This window comes from Cupressus sempervirens, chromosome 8 (genome assembly GCF_028749045.1).
Source record: "Cupressus sempervirens isolate cs-2001-9-10 chromosome 8, ASM2874904v1, whole genome shotgun sequence".
NCBI classification, from domain to species: domain Eukaryota; kingdom Viridiplantae; phylum Streptophyta; class Pinopsida; order Cupressales; family Cupressaceae; genus Cupressus; species Cupressus sempervirens.
This window is the reverse complement of record NC_143125.1, coordinates 274,729,643-274,748,853: the sequence shown is the minus strand read 5'-3', so window position 1 is coordinate 274,748,853 and position 19,211 is coordinate 274,729,643.

Genomic DNA, 19,211 nt, shown 5'->3' with positions numbered 1-19,211 from the left:
TTGATGTTAATAATAAGAACATGGTATGTAGACTACACAAAGCTCTATATGGTTTGAAACAAGCACCAAGAGCATGGTATGAGAGACTTCATAACTATCTTGTGAAGATTGGATTTGAAAGGACTGATGATAATAACAATCCATACATGAAGACAAAAAAAGGAAAAGGTATTTTGTTATCTAAAATTTTTGTTGATGATATCATATTTGGAGGTCAAGATGACTTATGTAAAGATTTTTCAAATCAGATGAAGCAAGAATTTGAAATGTCTATGTTTGGAGAGATCAATTTTTTTGTGGGTTTGTAAGTATATTAGATAAAATATGGTATATACATCACTTAGTAAAAATATGTCAAAGAAATATTAATTTTTTTTGGATTGGAGTATTCCAAACTAGTAAGTACACCTATGGTGATAGGACACAAGTTGTCAAAGAATCATGATTCAACTAAGGTGAATCAATTATTATCCAAGTCTATGATTGGAAAATTACAATATGTAGTACATAGTAGTCCTAACATTGCATTATCCGTAGGCATAATTGCAAGATTCTCTGCTAATCTTAGGGAGAATCATTTGATGGCTATAAAGAGAATAATGAGATATTTGAAAGGAACATAGGAGTATGGTCTATCCTATAAAAAAAATGAGACATTTGAATTAAGAGTCTATACTGATGCTAATTAGGCTCGAAACATTGATGACACAAAGAGCACTAGTAGAGGAACATTTTTCTTAGGCAAGATGCTAGTTACATGGACTAGCAAGAAATAAAATTACACTTCACAATCTACTATTGAAGCTAAATATGTTGCTATTATTCTAAATTGTATGGATCAAATAGTTACTCAAAGGTATGAAGGAAGAGATCACAAAACTAGTGATACTTTATTGTTATAATACAAGTGCTATGAACATACCAAAGAATTCTATAATGCACATACAGACTAAGCACATTGCAATCAAGTATCATTATTTGAGAGAATCAATTCAACATAAAGATGTGAAGATGGAATATGTTCACAAAAAAGAACAAATTGCTGATATCTTCACAAAAGGTTTACCTAAGGATGCTCATGAGTATCTAAGAGGTAAACTAGGGGTGATACCCCTATCAAAGGCTATCTAAGTAACAATAGGAGTGCCTTCCATCAAACAAGATGATTTTCATATGTTACACATTGATGTAGAGCATCTTACTTTAGGAGCTGCCTAAAGTAATCAAAGAATTGGCACTAAAATAAGTCACAAGTAGGGTGACAAAGGAATAAATTGAAAAAACTTATATCTGCATAATAAGATGTCAAATCTTTGGTATTGTTGTCAAAGAGGGAGATAGTTACTGATTAAGGGAAATATAAGAAAGAGGGAGATAGTTATTGATGAGGAGATATACAAGAGATGGGAGATTTTAACAAAGAGGGAGAAATCCTAACATCTACCTAGTAAAAGGGAGATATAAGAAGAAATTCAAAGGGAGTTATAAGGATGACACAAAGGAGTTTTGTAACCTATTTAGGAGATGGAAGTTGCTGAAAGAGGGAGAGATTTTAATACAAGGAATTATTTTCTTTTTGGTATTTTTTTGGTCTTCCTTTTTTCACCTAATTCATTTGGTTGATCAGTTTAAATTTCCATCAATGCCAAAGAGGGAGATTGTTGAAGAAAGAGATTGTCAAGAACAAATTGATACAAGTATGATCAACATGTTTCAATCATTTTTTTGTCATTGATGTCAAATCTACTATTTTCTAGTAAGACAACTTCTTATATGATTTAAGTACTATCACTTATTTGATTGATGAAGAGGATTTGATCAAAAGATGTAACAATAGCACCTAGAGGAAATGTTGAGTTATGATATGTAAAGGAGTCCAAGAATCACTTAAGATAGTGATAACATGATGTATTGATAATCTACTTAAGGTTATAAAGGCTGGTTACACCAAGTGAGTATAGACAAATAAGTTAAACAATGTTTGTCTGCCAAGCTTGACCAAGTGGATAGTAGGTGTCAAGCAAAGTCAATGCAAGCCAAGTAGAAAATTAGTTAGAGCCAAGTAAAAGTATATTCTAGAGTATGCCAAGAAAAATAGTGGATGCTAAGTAAAGTTTAGTTGATGTCGAGCACTAATAAACTTTAGTTCATGTTGAGTGATTTTATAGAGGATGCCGAGCAACGTAGTATGTGTTGAGCATCAGAAGAAAGTTAATGTCGAGTGACTACATTATTTGAAAGATCATAAATTTGATGGACCTGAGTCAACAAGTTTGTTTTCTTGGATTGTGTGAACTAGGTGGAAGATAAGATTGATGAGCTAGTGGCACAAAATTCAAGGCAAATCATTTTGAGGTGAATTCAAAAAAGATTGAAGATAAGTTTCTAGAAGAGATATGAAATATGAGGTAGATTCATTGTATAGTACCTAATCTATCCTAATCCTAAATTGGATGATGGAGAATGAGCAGCAAAAGATCTTAATATCCTATTTATAAGAATGACTGGTCAAAAGTAAGGGTTGTCATATGCAAGAACCTAAGGAAGACAAGGTGTCAGGGTTTTGCTTCATCAAGTGACAAAAAAGAAGAGTCTACATTGGCATGTTAAGCAAGAAGGCTTAAAGGTATGAATTCTTGAAGGGTGAACAAGCTATTAGAGATGACATGTGTGAAGGCCAAGCAAAATGGAGGATTGAAACATAGATCTATAATCTACAAATGGAGTTGTAAGTTGTTATTAGATCAAGCATTATTGTTAGTCTCTAATAATTGTATCAGTCTAGGGTAAATCCTTTGGATTAAAGTTGACCTAATAGTCATTTTTAAATCCTTAACCAAGTGACATTCCAAGTGAATTGTCTAAAGTCCTCTAACAAGGATCACTCCTAACATAGTGATTGAAATCCTTTAATAGGGTCACATTTAACAGTGTGTATTGTAACCTGTAATAGGGTTGGCCTTTCATAGGGCATCACTTCAAAAGAGTGAAAAATAATAGCATGTAATTGGTGGTTTTTTCCAAATTGGGTTTCCTTATAAATCATTGTGTCAAATGGTGCAAAGGCACCTAAATTTCAAGAAGACAAAGATATAAAAGCTAGAGAAGCCATTTGTAATAAGTTGTCAACGGAGGTCTTAATATGATAAATAATGTAAAAATATTTATTTAATTGGTGAATGGATCTATTGACATCCATCTAAAGTCATTTGAGTCATTTGTATTGTATTTGGGTCAAGTTGTAAAGGCTATGAAGCCATTTTTTGTCAAAAATGTAAAAGTTGCGTAAAAAGTTGTAAAATGCAACTTTGAGAAAGTTGTTAATAATAGAAAAATGATGTAAAAAGGTATATGGTTGGTCTTGGGGGTAGTTAGGAAGGTTTATAACTATCAAATGGATATAAAAACCATTTTATGGTCGAACCAAATCAAATTGGAAGAAGAGGAAATACTTTGATACATTTTTGGTGCATTTTATTGTTGTGGTTTAGATTGGTTTTTTTAGTTTTAGAGTAGTTTCCAGGCCTTGTACAGAAATGTATAGCCTAGAAACCATGTAATATAGTATTGGATATATATTATGATGAATCCTTCTTCTCATGCTTTTGGTTTGGTTCAATTTTATGAAGAAATGAATAAGTTATGGGTATTTTGGTGAAAGTGGATGTTTGCAGATTTGAGATTCGCTGAATACAGTCATGTTACAGCGTGTGATGCGGACATATTTTGGAGACTCAAGATCTCTAATGATATTTATTGAAAAGATATGTGAACTAAATTTCATTTACAACTGGTTTGAATCGTTTTTATATAGATTTGTGAAAGTTATGGGCATTTGAGTGAAAACTGGTTTTTAACAATTTTCATTGGAGTTATAGATAGTGATTTGTGCTTGAAACTTTATATATGAATGAGAAAAATGAATGGATTACATATTTGGAAACTAGACTCAAGAATGGATAATATGGAATTGGTTTGGTTTAATTTAGATTTATTTTGAGGAAGATATTTGATGCCCTAGGCAGGGTTACCAGTTTTGATTCTGGTTTATGATAGAAAATATGGGTCTTGGTTCAGAATACATAATTAATAATATGCTTATTGGATTGGTCTCAGATTTGGATATGTTTTAGAATTACTAATTTAGAACAATTCTTCCAAAATTTTTTTCAAGAAGACGTTTAGAACAGAAGTTATGAACAATGCAATCAGACATAGCAATCTGATTATGTAAGTGAAGATGTTATTTTTATTGGTGTATAATGTCAGGGTTCTTTGTTGTAATCTTTGAGATGTTCTTGGTTCCTTGAGGGTGTACCAGCCTATTGTGAATCCCTTGAGTTGAACTAAGAAGATCTTGAAGATAAATACAGAGGGCTCTGCATCAGATTGGTATCAGAGCTTAGAAGATTCTGAGTGTGTAGATGGAAGATGATCTACACCAGGCAGTGTTGGATTATTTTGGATTCTTTTTTTGAGGTTTGTGGTTGCAGAATGGTGCTGGTTCACTCAGCTGCAATAGGTGGACAAGAGAGGTCTACCAAAGGATCATAGGAGATGATCCAGGGCCAGAGAGGATGGTCCTTTGTGTGTTGCCAATAGACTGGGGAGAGAGGCATGATGGGACTCCCAGGTGAGGGACAAGAGGTTGTGATGCAACATGGAGGAGTGGACTGAGGAATGAGAAGCACCATAGAGGCAACCAGCATAACTCCATTGATGGGAGTCATTAGTGAAAGAGATAGGAAAGTGGAGGAGGCACCGATCTAGTGATGATGGTGAAGAGGCAAAGGAAAAGATGAGGATTTTGATCTAATATTTTTTCTTGCAGGTTATTGATTCCATGTTTCTAAGGGACTTGGAAACTTTTCAAGGTTGGGAGTATGGTGCAGAGGCACCTAAATTTCAAGAAGACAAAGATATAAAAGCTAGAGAAGCCATTTGTAATAAGTTGTCAAAGGAGGTCTTAATATGATAAATAATGTAAAAATATTTATTTAATTGGTGAATGGATCTATTGACATCCATCTAAAGTCATTTGAGTCATTTTTATTGTATTTGGGTCAAGTTGTAAAGGCTATGAAGCCATTTTTTGTCAAAAATGTAAAAGTTGCGTAAAAAGTTGTAAAATGCAACTTTGAGAAAGTTGTTAATAATAGAAAAATGATGTAAAAAGGTATATGGTTGGTCTTGGGGGTAGTTAGGAAGGTTTATAACTGTCAAATGGATATAAAAACTATTGTATGGTCGAACCAAATCAAATTGGAAGAAGAGGAAATACTTTGATACATTTTTGGTGCATTTTATTGTTGTGGTTTTGATTGGTTTTTTTAGTTTTAGAGTAGTTTCCAGGCCTTGTATGGAAATGTATAGCCTGGAAACCATGTAATATAGTATTGGATATATAGTATGATGAATCCTTCTTCTCATGCTTTTGGTTTGGTTCAATTTTATGAAGAAATGAATAAGTTATGGGTATTTTGGTGAAAGTGGATGTTTGCAGATTTGAGATTCGCTGAATACAGTCATGTTACAGCGTGTGATGCGGACATATTTTGGAGACTCAAGATCTCTAATGATATTTATTGGAAATATATGTGAAATAAATTTCATTTCCAACTGGTTTGAATCATTTTTATATAGATTTGTGAAAGTTATGGGCATTTGAGTGAAAACTAGTTTTTAACAATTTTCATTGGAGTTATAGATAGTGATTTGTGCTTGAAACTTTATATATGAATGAGAAAAATGAATGGATTACATATTTGGAAACTAGACTCAATAATGGATAATATGGAATTAGTTTGGTTTAATTTAGATTTATTTTGAGGAAGATATTTGATGCCCTAGGCAGGGTTACCAGTTTTGATTCTGGTTTATGACAGAAAATATGGGTCTTGGTTCAGAATACATAATTAATAATATGCTTATTGGATTGGTCTCAGATTTGGATATGTTTTATAATTACTAATTTAGAACAATTCTTCCAAAATTTTTTTCAAGAAGACGTTTAGAACAGAAGTTATGAACAATGCAATCAGACATAGCAATCTGATTGTGTGAGTGAAGATGTTGTTTTTATTGGTGTATAATGTCAGGGTTCTTTGTTGTAATCTTTGAGATGTTCTTGGTTCCTTGAGGGTGTACCAGCCTATTGTGAATCCCTTGAGTTGAACTAAGAAGAGTGATTTAACACCCCAACCTTGCTTCCAAACCCCAAGCTCTCTCTTAGGGCTACCTTAGGTCATTCACTAGACCCACTAGGGCTTCTTCACACCCTATAATTACTAGGACCTTGCTCAAGAGATCCTAATCCTTCAGTTGGGGGTACACCAACAAAGTAACATCAAATTTCTTACTAGCCTGCTCTAGTCCGCTATTAACCCTCAAGTCCATCTATAGCTCCAAGGGTACCAGTTTTTCATCTAGGGTTTTTTTAGACTCCTTCTAACATCCATGACCCTAAACAATGCTGATTTCATAGGCGCATTCAATCTACTAGGGAAGATACACCAAATTGCTCCAAAAAGGCTACTAGGAATTAGCCCTACTAAATAGCTGAAAACAAGATTTCTTGAAAAAATTCTTAACAACCCTACAAACAAATTATATTTTTGGATACCCTTTTTAGAGTACTTCAAGATTCTGTAATTTTCTAGCCTCCAAAATTTCCGTACAATGAAAGTACAGTTTTAGGCCAAAAATGAGGATTTCAAGTGCTTTATCGCTGTTGTGATGGAAAACCACCTTAGGCACCTTTCCAAGACCTCTCCTTTGGACTGGAGCAAGGTTAGACCTTCTCATTACTCGCTATGTAGCCGGATTAAGGTATTTGTACACTCAATCCTCTCCATAACTCATTTTCCAACTGTGATTCCTAGCCAAGTTGCATTTGGCTTGCCTAGGGCATCACCTTAAAAATGCTTGCTGATGCTTTCAAGGGCCCTCCTTCTTGATGCATAATGTACATGGATCCTAGTTCCAAATCCCAAAATACCAGAGGTTTCCAATGGTGGGAAGTGGCCCTAAGATCCCATTTTCTAAGTGCAGCCCTGTTCAGATCAGCAACTTGCCAAGAACAAAAAAATTTTTCTACACTAATGCAAATGAATTAAAATGATCAAATAAACACTACAAAAAGATTAAAAACAATATTTTAGAACTTTTCCAACACAAAAATCAGGCCATTCAATCCTCCTCTATTAAAAATGCCTTCAAATGCATAAAACCGGCAACAAAATACTTGCTCAATTCGTACAAAATACAAAACCAACTTGTCCAACCCCCTGAAAATGGCTGTCCTCACATTTTTAAAGGCTCCTCCATCAGTTCCATAACTGTTCTAAACAATTAGGATGTTCTAAACACACAAATGCCAAAAAGTTGCTTTTTGCAAGAAAATGTTGTCATGACAACATGACAACATTTCAGCAACTTTTGTTCTACATGGAGTTAGACCTCCAAATTTGGCACAAAAACAAAGTAGACATATAATATGCATAAAATGACTTCAAATAAACAATTCAAAGCCATTGGAACCTTTCTAGACCATTTTAACCTTTTTCGGACCTAAGTCACCTAGTTGACAATAGTCGGCAACTTCTAGCAACTTGGTCACTTTGGGTCTTGCCAAGTCTCCTAAACACACCTAAGGACCACATAGGACCTATTATTAGAATAGTGATGTGGCTAGCATCACTACAAGCCAAAAATAAAGAAATACCTAGGTTTCACACTTAGCCTACCTAGGTGATTCTGCACCAAAGAGCTTGAAGATAAATACAGAGGGCTCTGCATCAGATTGGTATCAGAGCTTAGAAGATTCTGAGTGTGTAGATGGAAGATGATCTACACCAGGTAGTGTTGGATTATTTTGGATTCTTGTTTTGAGGTTTGTGGTTGCAGAATGGTGCTGGTTCGCTCAGCTGCAATGGGTGGACAAGAGAGGTCTACCAAAGGATCATAGGAGATGATCCAGAGCCAGAGAGGATGGTCCTTTGTGTGTTGCCAATAGACTGGGGAGAGAGGCATGATGGGACTCCCAGGTGAGGGACAAGAGGTTGTGATGCAGCATGGAGGAGTGGACTGAGGAATGAGAAGCACCATAGAGGCAACCAGCATAACTCCATTGATGGGAGTCATTAGTGAAAGAGATAGGAAAGTGGAGGAGGCACCGATCTAGTGATGATGGTGAAGAGGCAAAGGAAAAGATGAGGATTTTGATCTAATATTTTTTCTTGCAGGTTATTGATTCCATGTTTCTAAGAGACTTGGAAACTTTTCAAGGTTGGGAGTATGGTGCAGAGGCACCTAAATTTCAAGAAGACAAAGATATAAAAGCTAGAGAAGCCATTTGTAATAAGTTGTCAAAGGAGGTCTTAATATGATAAATAATGTAAAAATATTTATTTAATTGGTGAATGGATCTATTGACATCCATCTAAAGTCATTTGAGTCATTTGTATTGTATTTGGGTCAAGTTGTAAAGGCTATGAAGCCATTTTTTGTCAAAAATGTAAAAGTTGCGTAACAAGTTGTAAAATGCAACTTTGAGAAAGTTGTTAATAATAGAAAAATGATGTAAAAAGGTATATGGTTGGTCTTGGGGGTAGTTAGGAAGGTTTATAACTATCAAATGGATATAAAAACCATTGTATGGTCGAACCAAATCAAATTGGAAGAAGAGGAAATACTTTGATACATTTTTGGTGCATTTTATTGTTGTGGTTTTGATTGGTTTTTTTAGTTTTAGAGTAGTTTCCAGGCCTTGTACGGAAATTTATAGCCTGGAAACCATGTAATATAGTATTGGATATATATTATGATGAATCCTTCTTCTCATTCTTTTGGTTTGGTTCAATTTTATGAAGAAATGAATAAGTTATGGGTATTTTGGTGAAAGTGGATGTTTGCAGATTTGAGATTCGCTGAATACAGTCATGTTACAGCGTGTGATGCGGACATATTTTGGAGACTCAAGATCTCTAATGATATTTATTGGAAAGATATGTGAACTAACTTTCATTTAAAACTGGTTTGAATCATTTTTATATATATTTGTGAAAGTTATGGGCATTTGAGTGAAAACTGGTTTTTAACAATTTTTATTGGAGTTATAGATAGTGATTTGTGCTTGAAACTTTATATATGAATGAGAAAAATGAATGGCTTACATATTTGGAAACTAGACTCAAGAATGGATAATATGGAATTGGTTTGGTTTAATTTAGATTTATTTTGAGGAAGATATTTGATGCCCTAGGCAGGGTTACCAGTTTTGATTCTGGTTTATGACAGAAAATATGGGTCTTGGTTCAGAATACATAATTAATAATATGATTATTGGATTGGTCTTAGATTTGGATATGTTTTAGAATTACTAATTTAGAAAAATTATTCCAAAAGGTTTTTCAAGAAGACGTTTAGAATAGAAGTTATGAACAATGCAATCAGACATAGCAATCTGATTGTGTGAGTGAAGATGTTGTTTTTATTGGTGTATAATGTCAGGGTTCTTTGTTGTAATCTTTGAGATGTTCTTGGTTCCTTGAGGGTGTACCAGCCTATTGTGAATCCCTTGAGTTGAACTAAGAAGAGCTTGAAGATAAATACAGAGGGCTCTGCATCAGTTGCTGAATCTACTATGTTTCATGTTTACATTTCTACAAATTGATTTGACAGTAACCTACAAGTTTTTAAGCGATTGCATAATCTGATGGATGCATGCATGATGATAAATGTTTTATGGCTTCACTAAGTTGTGAAAATTTTTATTTATATATTTGGACCTTGGATAACTAATTCACCTCCCAGTTATTCTAAAGTATTCCAACACACCCTAGTTTTCAAAATTCCCCTATGAGGCTTTTAGTCTAGAGCCCCATTCAAACCTAGCTTTAAATTAGGTTTAATGAGGTAGGAACAAGAAGCTAAAAGATTAGAAACAAAAGTAGGAATGTTCATCTTTAAGAGGTGCATATAGAGGTGTGCACTTGCGGACCCTTGGAGGTGCGCACATGCCCACCCTTTGAACTTGTGCACCCCTAGTGGTGTAGGAGCACCTAAAGTACAAGAACATGAGAAAGTTAAGATTCCTTATTTGAGATATTTAAATCCATTTGAGTCATTTATATTTTATTTGGGTCAAGTTGTAAAGGGTATGAAGCCATTTTGTCAAAAATGTGAAAGTTGCATGAAAAGTTGTAAAATGAAACATTGAGAAAGTTGCTAATAATACAAAGATGATGTAAAAAGGTATATGGTTGGTCTTGGGGGTAGTTAGGAAGGTTTATAACTATAAAATGGACATAAATACCATTTTATGGTCAAACCAAATCAATTTTTGAGAAGAGGAAATATTTTGATACATTTTTGGTGCATTCTATTGTTGTTGTTTTGATTGGTGTTTTAGTTTTAGTGTCGTTTCCAGGCATTTTATAGCCATTTATAGCCTAAAAACTATGTCATATAGTAATGGATAGATAGAATGATTAATTATCCTTCTCATGCTTTTTGTTTGGTTCAAATTTATGAAGAAATGAATAAGTTATGATCATTTTGATGAAAATGGGTATTTGTAGATTTGAGATTCTTTGAATATAGTCATATTGCAGCATGTGGTACGGACACATTTTGGAGACTCAAGACCTCTAATGATATTCTTTGGAAATATATATGAACTATCTTTCATTTACAATTTGTTTGAATCATTTTCATTTAGATTTGTGAAAGTTATGAGTATTTGAGTGAAAATTGGTTTTTAAATGCCTTCAATGGTATTGCAGACAAAGATTTGATCTTATACAATGATTTATGAATGGAAAAAATAAATGGCTTACATATTTGGAAACTAGACTCACAAATGGATACTATGGAATTGGTTTGGTGTTATTTTAATTTGTTTTGTGAAATAGATTTGATGCCCTAGATAAGGTTACTGTTTTTACTTCTAGTTTATGATAGAAAAAATAGGTCTTGATACATAGACCATAACTTGTAATTGGTTCATTGGATGGGTATAATATTTGAATATGTTTTATTATTCATAATTTGGAACAATTAATCCAAAGGGTTTGACAAGAAAAGTTTAGGAATGAAAGTTATAAATAATAATCAGACATAGAAATCTGATTGTGTGAATGAAGATGTTGTCTTTATTGGTGTATAATTTCAGGGTTCTTTGTTGTAATATTTGAGATGTTCTTGGTTCCTTGAGGGTGTACCAGCCTATTGTGAATCCCTTGAGTTGAACTAAGATTTCTTGAAGGTAAATACAGAGGGCTCTGCATCACCTCGAGGTGCATACATGCACACTCCATCAAGGTATGCATCACTATAGGGGTCTATAAATAGACCCCTCTCCCTCTTGCTCTCTTATTTTTCTCTCACTCCCTCCTCAAGTCGCACCTCTATAGCTCTACACTTCTAAGCTACTCTACATTTTCACTTGTCTACCCCCCCTATAAATATCAAACACAAGGTAGACCTCCTTAGAGGTGTGCACATGAGCACCCCTAAGAGGTGTGCATGTGTAGACCTCCGCATGACCTCAAAACCATTAAAAAAGATAAAAAAGAAACCTAAAAACTAAAAAAGGACTAAGTTGACCATATGAGGTACACACATGTGCACCCTTAGAGGTTTGCATGTCCACACCTCCAATAAACTAAAAACCTTAAAAAAAAGAGATTAAATGATGTAGGAGCATCCCGAGTGTGCATCACCCAAAAATATTTTCTTTTAGTTATTTCAATAAGCATTGTATTAATATAGAGTTGTTGTTTGTGGTGGCTTACTAGTTAGTATGTCAGTCATACAAGCTCAAAATGTTCTAATTTCAGTGGTGAAGGTTCATTTTAGTTATATCAATTTGTTAGTGGAGTTCATGGCTAGATCATATATATTTATAAAGTTATTACAATTTTTTGGTATAAAATTTTTAGGCTTTGTTTTGAAGGCCTTAGAAGGCCCTGATAAGGCCCAAAAGCTTGATGACTGGGTGCTTGCATCAATCTAAGCCTATAGATAAAGAGCTCAAGTTTCTAAAAAGTGATTATAATAGCCAATCGAGGAAATGGTTTGAAAGTTATGGTTTTCCAAAGTTGGGCTACCCAAAAGATCTAAAATAAATGTTAAAAGTGTATTTGGCTGACTCTATATGTATTGTTAGGGTCTATCAATCCTAGGTATTAAGTTTGAGTGTTTAGAACCTTCCTAGGTGGCATAAAATTGCCTATTTAAGAAAGACCCAAACATTGTCTAGGACAACTCTCAGTGATAGTTTAGAGCTTCATTTTGTAGATTATTATAGTGAAGGGTCCCATATGGGTTAGCATATTTTAGTTCTAAATTTTGTAATTTCACATTTGCTACAATAGTATGAAGCCCATATTTTGTTCTTGCAATTGTTGTTATTTCTTTGTTTTCGTTATGTGTTTATGGTATTAAAGGGAGCACCTTATGTCAAGTGGTATAAGAGTTGGAGTTCCTAAGTGTGTGGAACAATCATCTATTGTAAGGTAATTCACACCAGGAACATGGTTTGGGCTGAGCATGTAGACAAATTACTAATTGTGAGGTATTTTGTACTAGGGTTTCAACAGAATCATGGAAATGACTCCACAATGAGAGAGTGGTGCAAGAGTCAAAGGTGTTACACTTGAGGATTTTAGGAAAATGCAAGCATTACAAGAATATATGCATAGAGGATTGAATCTTATCGCAAGAGATGATGAAAGTGAGGATGAAAGAGAAGGAGGAAATGTGGACCAAGCCATAACAGAGGAAGTTATTAACATAGAGGAGGAAAACATTTTAAAGGCCATTTCCAGTATTGGAAAAAGACCTAAGTTTGATGTTCTCATATTTTTAGGAAATCTCAACCCAAAGGATTGATCAACTTGATCAATGAATTGGAAGAGTACTTTGAATATGAAGATATTGAAGATCTAGATAGTGTTAAGTTTGCGAAAACCAAACTAAAGGGTCATGCAAAGATCTGGTGGTAGGAGATACAATTGGATCAAAATAAGAGAGGGAAGAAAAAAAATCACTTGATGGGATTTGATGGTAGCTAAAATGAAGGTATATTTCATTCTCATGGATTATGATCTTTGATCTATTGAAGAAAATGCAAGGGTTGAAGTAAGCGAGAAAATCTATTCAAGAGTATACCAAAGAGTTCTACCAAGTTCTCATTAGAATCGTCCATGCAGAAGCTGATAAGAAGAAGGTGGCCTATTATCTTAATGGATTAAGGCCAAGAATTCAAGAGGAGGTGAGTCTTGTTTGAGTGACTAGTATTGAGGAGGCATACCAATTTTCCCTAAGAGTTGAGGAGAACTTAAGAAAAATTTTTGATATAAAAAATAATGGTAGAGGTCGTGGTGGAAGATGTGGTAGATGATGTTATGGAGGCCAAAATGATGAACCAAAGAACAAGAATAAGGCTGGAAGTAATAGTTAGAACTAGAGGGGAAATAATTCCACTCATTTCCATGATAAAAAAATTGAGATCAAAGAGGAAGAGGTAGAGGAAAAGGATCCAAAAGAGGAGGCTTCCGTGGAAAATGTTTTCACTATAGAGAAGAAGGGCATAGAGCATTTGAATGCTCCTAGCACTAAGGAAGGACATATCAAAGAGTAGAAGGCCAAGCTAGAGTTGTACATGTTGATGAAGATGAAAAATCATCACATTCTAAAGATGTTGAAGGAGGAGAATTCCTAGTTAACATAAGAGTCCTGTTAAATGGTGAGAATGGACCTAATCCAAGAAGGAGCTTATTTTGCACAAGGTGCAAATGTGAAGATAATTTTTGTGAAGTGATCATTGATGGTTGAAGTGCTAAAAATCTAGTGTTAGAAATGATGGTCAAAAAATTGAATTGAAAGAAGTAGAAATACGAATGCCCATATCATATTGCTTGGGTGCAAGATGATCACAAGGTCATGGTCAGTAAACAATACTTAGTGAAGTTCAAGATTGGAAGCTACTAGTATGAGGTTCTTTGTGATGCCATACCTATGGACATCTATCATATGTTATTGGGTAGGCCATGATAGTTTGATAGGCATGTTGTACATAATGGGCAAGAAAATACCTACACTTTGACCAAGGACAGAGTGAAGTATAAGTTGAAGGAGAAAAAAGAAAAGGTATGTAGTGCTGCCAGAATATGTTTTGGTAATGGAAAATAGTTTCTCACAGGTATGAAGCATGAACATATGTGTTTTTCTATAATTCCAAAAGATGTTAAAGAAGATGTAGAGGAGGTACCTGTAGAAGTTATAGACATGTTGGGAGAGTTTTATGATATTGTGTTAGATAATGTACCTAATGGATTACTCCTAGTGAGGAAGATCAATCACTAGATGGACTTAATTCTAGGATCCAATTTTCCATACAAGGAAGTGCAGAAAATGACATCACCAGAGAGTGAAGAGTTGAATAGATAAGTTCACAAGTTGTTGTAAAAGGGATTAACTCATGAGAGATTGAGTCCATGTGCTATTCCAATAATATTAACACTAAAGAAGAATGGAGAATGGATGATGCACATAGACTCTCGTGATATTAACAAGATCACAATCAAGTATAGATTTCCATTGCAAGGATGGATGGTATTATGGTCTACTTGAGTGGAGCCGAGTATTTCACAAAGATATATCTAAAGAGTGGATACCATTAGATTCACATCAGAGAATGTGATGAGTGAAATATTGCTTTCAAGACAAGGGAAGGACTATATGAGTGGTTAGTCATGCCTTTTGGGCTAACCAATGCACTAAGCACTTTCATGTGGCTCATGAATGAAGTACTAAAGGAGTTTTTGGGTAAGTTTTTCATTATTTACCTAGAGGATATTTTGATCTTTAGTAAGAAATTGGAGTAGCATTTGATGGATATTCAAAAGGTGTTTGACAAGTTGAGCAAAGAGAATTTGCTAATAAATTTGAAGAAGTGATGTTTTGTGAAAGAGTTGGTGTACTTGGGATTTGTAATCTTAGTAGAAGGGCTGAAAATTGACCCAAAAAAAGTGAAGGCTATCCTTGAATGACCTACTCCAAAGAGTGCTACAGAGTTAAGATCTTTTCATGGACTAGCTAGTTTTTATAGAAAGTTCATAAGAGGTTTTAGTAGTATTTGTGGACCCTTGACTAAAACAATGAGAGGGGATAGGAAAGAATTTAAGAAAACTATAGGAGAAGTTAAGAGTTTTGATCTATTCAAAGAAAAAGTCCTAGAGAAACCTATTTTAGCACTTCCAAATTTTAACAAGGTTTTTTAGGTAGATTGTGATGCTAGTGGTACTATAATAGGAGCTATTTTGAGCCAAGAAGGTAGACTTGTTGCTTACTTTAGTGAGAAATTGAATAATGGCAAAAGAAAATATTATGTTTATGATCATAAATTTTATGTCATAGTTCAAGAATTGAATAAGTGGAGACACTATCTTCTTCCTAAGGAGTTTGTTTTATATACTGATCATCAAGCTTTGCAATATTTGAATAGTCAAGGAAAATTGAACCAAAGGCATTTGAAGTGGATTGAGTTTTTGTAGATTTATACATTGGTGTTGAAACATAGGAGTTAGAAGTCTAACAGAGTTGTAGATGCTCTTAGTAGAAGATAAATTTTTCTAACAAAGATGTAGATTGAGGTGGTTGGGTTCAAGGAACTCAAGAATTTGTATCTAGAGGATCCTAATTTTGGTGAAGCATGGAAGGCTTGTATAGAACCTATTACACTTGACAAGACAAAGTGGTTACATTCCATAATCTAATATGGTATGTTGTTCAAAGGAAGCTAGTTGTGCATTCCTAGAAGGTCAATGAGAGAGAACCTCATCAAGGAGAAGCATAGTGGAGGATTAGCTGGATACTTTGGAAGAGATAAGACCATTGCTTTGGTTGCTGAGAACTATTATTGGCCACACTTGCAGAAAGATGTGAATAAGTTTGTATAGAGTTTCAAAGTATGTTAGATGGAAAAAAGAGTAATGAAGAGTATAGGGTTGTATCAGCCATTACCTATACTAGATAATCCATGGGAGGATGTCAACATTGATTTTGTTCTTGGATTACCAAGGACTCAATGAGGGCATGATTCTATTTTTGTTGTGGTTGATAGGTTTTCAAAGATGACACATTTTATTCCTTGCAAGAAGACTAGTGATACAATTCATGTGGTATAATTATTTTTTATAGATGTGGTGAGACTACATGGTTTTCCAAAGTACTGTAAAGGAGGTGATGGGAATGAAGTTTTAGAAGTGTAGTGGAGTATTACAACAACTAGTTCCACTACAAAAGAGATTGAGGAGATGCTGGACAATCATGTTTACAAAAGTACAAGGAACATAACTTATGAAGAATACCTGGTCAAATGGATAGGGAGGCTAGTAGAATATTTTTCATGGCTAGCAAAGGAGGAGGTTAACCATCTTGCTTTTCCTCTTAATACTTGAGACATGACAAAGTCACTTCTCAAATTATCCTGGGTGTCTAATGTAGGAGCATCTTGGATGTAAGAGCAATCTAGCATCACCCAAAAATATTTCCTTTTAGTTGTTTCAATAAGGGTTGTCTTAATGTAGAGTTGTTGTCTGTGGAGGCTTGCCACTTGGTAATTCACTCATACGAGCTCAAAATGTTCTAATTTCAATGTTAAAGGTTCATTTAAGCTATATCAATTTTTTAGTGGAGTTTCATGACCAAATCATATATATTTGTAAAGTTATTACATATTTTTGGTGTGTATTTTTGGTATTAAAACTTCAGGCTCAATTTTGAAGGCCTTAGAATCCTCGGATGAGGCTTGAAAACTTGATGGATGGGACTTGCACCAAATTGAGCCTATAGATCAGGAGCTGGGGTTTTTAAAAAGTGGTTATGATAGCCAATCAGAGCAATAGTTTGAGAGTTATGGTCTTCCAAAGTTGGGCTACCAAAAACTTCTAAAATAAATGTTAAAAGTGTATTTGGTTGACTTTATATGTATTGTTATGGTCTTTTGGTCTTAGGTATTAAGTTTGAGTGTCTAGAACCTTCTTGAGCAACATAAAATTATCTATTTAAGAAAGGTCTAAACATTGTCTAGGACAACTCTGGGTGATAGTTCACAACTTTTTATTGTAGATTACTATAATGAAGGCACCCATATGGGTTAGCATATTGTAATTCTAAATTCTATAATTCTACATTTGTAGCAAAAATAAGAAGCCCATATTTTATTCTCACAATTGTTGTTGTTTCTTTGTTTTTGTTATGTGTTTATGCTATTAAGGGTAGCACCCTTCATCACTAAAGTCCCCCTTTATGCATAACATATTGTGCACAACTGCATACTTAGCCATTCAAAGGGCTAACTAAGCACACTAGCACACTTGTAAGGGTGCGCTAGGTGCGCCAAAAGGTGTTATGACTATTTTGGGGGGAAACCTACATTTTGTATTTTTAGATTGATTTTTACCCAATTTGAAGTTAGTCTAGGTTCTTTTTAGGTCTCATTTTTTTCCCTTTGATATCTATGAGGTAACTAATGTTGCTTATTTTTTGTAGATAAAATGGGATCTTCATCATCTTCTATGGCTAAGAAAATGGCACAAAAACTAGTTACTTTCAAATAACAAGGTGAACCTAAAAAATCAAGATTCTAAGATAGACACGTAAAATCTTAGACACTGAGTTAGGCCACATCGATTGGAATGCCTTGTTGACCATTTAAAATAAACCAAGGTAGAGATCAGTGATGATATATTCATTGATTTAGAGTAGCCTGTTGCATCACAACCCATATTAGTTCAGTCTTCTAAACTGATAATGAAATTGGCAAAACATTATGTGATTGAGGAGAAGGTCATAAAGAGTGTAATAGGAGATATAGTCTTAGACCTCTGACCCTGAAACATAGAGAAAGTGTTTCACCTTCCAAGGGTGGACTAGTACCTTCAAATATCATATGCGGGATGAAATAGGTGGTACATAGAGAATGATAAAGAGGTGAAAGAACTATTGCAAACCTCATTTTTATTGATAGGACACCTCTAGGCCAAAGAGTGGGAAAGGTGGATATGACTAGAGGATATATGAAAGATGACATTAGATACTTGATTTTCCTCCTTAGTAGAGTAATTGGCCTTCCTACAATGGGTTTCCTTCAAACATGGATGGTTCATTTTATTGAAACCATAAGGACCAAAAAGATGCCCATTTATTGGGCCACCATCCTAAATCATAACTTGGATGAGCAACTAGTCATAGTTAAGACCGATCTTCATTTCTACATAACATCATAATGGTGTACCTCTTAGCAACTAGAGCCATTAACTATCTAGGGTTATATAGAAAGGGAAGCATGCAAGATGCAAATGCTTGGCCCTATGTGGTATATCCACAACTGCTAAAAAAGAAGGTCCCACTTTAGAGTGTGGAATGTAGAGTGGTCAATGATGGATTAATTTTTTCCATCATTTGATTCATTGAAGGAGATTATGTTAAAAGAATGTCAATAGAGGCAGCAACCAAAATCATATAAATAGGATCCTACTACATTCAATTTAAGAAATTCACATATCTTTGTGTAGTTGGTACTTTTCTATGCCCCAAGAAGCTCCCAAGATATCCTTTAGATCAACTAATACTCTTAGAGATAGCCCACTAACTCACTTCTACTTATGACAAAGTGACGAAACAACATAAGAAGACATGGGTCTGGCTAGTCACAATCGGTGCATTAAGAAAAAGAAATACATTTCTACCTTTGACTCTAATTGGGATTAGTATCCCTTAGAAGAATACAAATCCCCTCACCCATTTTTTGACAACATTAGGATGGTTCAACATCTGGTGGAGAAATAGTTTGTACATGTCAAGGCCCGAGAAGATCACTAGATGAATGCAATAGATGACTATGATATCCGTATAAGAGACTATTGTAGGATGAGCCTATATCTAGCAAAAAATGTGTTGAAAATGAAGACTCCTTTCAAGGGCATAGAAAAGGATGCCTGACAAGTCATGGATCCTTTGTACAATAGAGAAAAAATCTATGACATGCCAATCATGAACCCTTAGATAGGGAAAGAAGAAAATGGTGGCATAGATCATCAAGATAGACATATAGTAGAGCTAATAAGGGAATGATTTGGAAACCATTTTGGATAGATCTAGTTCCCTAGGTGGTACCTCTACAAGCCATGACTAGGCCTTAG